The following is a 2,695-nucleotide window of genomic DNA, read 5'->3' as shown; positions in this document are numbered from 1 at the left end:
ATTTACGAATTTACAAATGTACGCATTTACGAATGTACGCATTTACGAATGTTCGCATTTACGAATTTACAAATGTTCGCATTTACGAATTTACAAATGTACGCATTTACGAATGCACGAATGTACGCATTTACGAATTCACAAATGTACGCATTTACGAATGTTTGCATGTAAGAATTCACGAATGTACGCATTTACGAATTCACAAATGTACGTATTTACGAATGTTTGCATGTAAGAATTTACGAATGTACGCATTTACGAATTTACAAATGTACGCATTTACGAATGTTTGCATGTAAGAATTTACGAATGTACGCATTTACGAATTCACAAATGTACGCATTTACGAATGTTTGCATGTAAGAATTCACGAATGTACGAATTTACAAATGTACGCATTTACGAATGTAAGGATTTACGAATGTTCGCATTTACGAATTTACAAATGTACGCATTTACGAATGTACGCATTTACGAATGTTCGCATTTACGAATTTACAAATGTACGCATTTACGAATGTACGCATTTACGAATGTTCGCATTTACGAATTTACAAATGTTCGCATTTACGAATGTACGCATTTACGAATGTACGCATTTACGAATTCACAAATGTACGCATTTACGAATGTTTGCATGTAAGAATTCACGAATGTACGCATTTACGAATTCACAAATGTACGCATTTACGAATGTTTGCATGTAAGAATTTACGAATGTACGCATTTACGAATTTACAAATGTACGCATTTACGAATGTTTGCATGTAAGAATTTACGAATGTACGCATTTACGAATTCACAAATGTACGCATTTACGAATGTTTGCATGTAAGAATTCACGAATGTACGCATTTACGAATTCACAAATGTACGCATTTACGAATGTTTGCATGTAAGAATTTACGAATGTACGCATTTACGAATTTACAAATGTACGCATTTACGAATGTTTGCATGTAAGAATTCACGAATGTACGCATTTACGAATTTACAAATGTATGCATTTACGAATGCACGAATGTACGTATTTACGAATGTAAGGATTTACGAATGTTCGCATTTACGATTTCGCGAATGTACGCATTTACGAATGTACGAACGTATGAATGTAGGAATTTACTAATTCCGAATTTACGAATATTCGGACAAATTTTGTTAAATGGGTTTTCATTAATCCGGATATTTCCGAATGAACAAATTTGTTAAAAAACGAATTCGGAACAAAACGATTTGCACATGTCTACTGCACACTTGTCTTGCTCCAAGCCGTAGGTTTAGAAGGGAATCCACACACACAAGGCCTTGCTTCTTCCATGGTCCAGGCCCCATCCCTAGGAAAGTTCTGTACTGTAGCGGCCCCAGTATAGGGACCCAATGCTGAGAAGGACTTACATAGAAACTAAACCACCCTCCCCACTGGAACCCTCTGTTACTGGCCACCACCATCCCTATCCCCAACTGTAGGGACTGGAGCGGAGCGGGCTGAGAATAGGTAAGTATATACACTGAGCGCTCACTTAGGTACACCTTTCTAGTCCCGGGTTGGACCCCCTTTTGCCTTCATTCTTCGTGGCATAGATACAACAAGGTGTTGGAAACATTCCTCAGAGATTTTGCTCCATAGTGACATGATGACATCACACAGTTGCTGCAGATTTGTTGGCTGCACATCCATGATGCGAATCTCCCGTCCCACCACATCCCAAAGGTGCTCTATTGGATTGAGATCTGGTGAGTGTGGAGAACATTGGAGTACAGTGACCTCATTGTCCAGTGGTGAGATGATTGGAGCTTTGTGACATGGTGTATTATCCTGCTGGAAGGAGCCATCAGAAGATGGGGACACTGTAGTCATAAAGGGATGGACATGGTCAGCAACAATACTCAGGGAGGCCGTGGGATTTAAACGATGCTCAATTGGTACTAAGGGGACAAAGTGTGCCAAGAAAATATCCCCCCCCCCCCCACACCATTACACCACCTCCAGCCTGAACCGGTGATACAAGGCAGGATGGATCCATGATTTCATGTTGTTTACACCAAATTCTGACCCCACCATCTGAATGTCGCAGCAGAAATTGAGTCTTCTGCTGCTGTAGCCCATCTGCTGCAAGGTTCAATGTGTTGTGTGTTCAGAGATGGTATTCTGCATACCTTGGGTGTAACGAGGGGTTATTTGGGTTACTGTTGCCTTTCTATCATCTTGAACCAGACCACCCATTCTCCTCTGACCTCTGACTTCAACAAGGTGCTTCTGTCCCCACATCTGCCGCTCACTGGATATTTTCTCTTTTTTGGACCATTCTCTGTAAACCTGAGAGATGGTTGTGTGTGAAAATCCCAGTAGATCAGCAGTTTATTAAATACTCAGACCAGCCCGTCTGGCACCAACAACCACGCCATGTTCAAAGTCACCTAAATCCCCTTTCTTCCCTATTGTGATGCTTGGTTTGAACTTCAGCAAGTCGTCTTCACCACATCTAGATGCCTAAATGCTGCCATGTGATTAGCAATTTGTGTTACCAAGCAATTGAACAGGTGTACCTAATAAAGTGGCCGGTAAATGTAGGTATGGACTGAGGGGGGTCATCATGTGATGGCTGATCTGTGTATATTAGGGGGAAATATGTGTATTTATATATATATATATATACAATGAGGGGCGGCTCTCAGTGGTCTGGGGGCGGAG

The sequence above is a fragment of the Aquarana catesbeiana genome, linkage group LG11 (assembly GCF_042186555.1).
Source record: "Aquarana catesbeiana isolate 2022-GZ linkage group LG11, ASM4218655v1, whole genome shotgun sequence".
Taxonomy (NCBI): domain Eukaryota; kingdom Metazoa; phylum Chordata; class Amphibia; order Anura; family Ranidae; genus Aquarana; species Aquarana catesbeiana.
The sequence above is the reverse complement of the archived record's forward strand: the minus strand, read 5'-3'. Positions refer to the sequence as shown.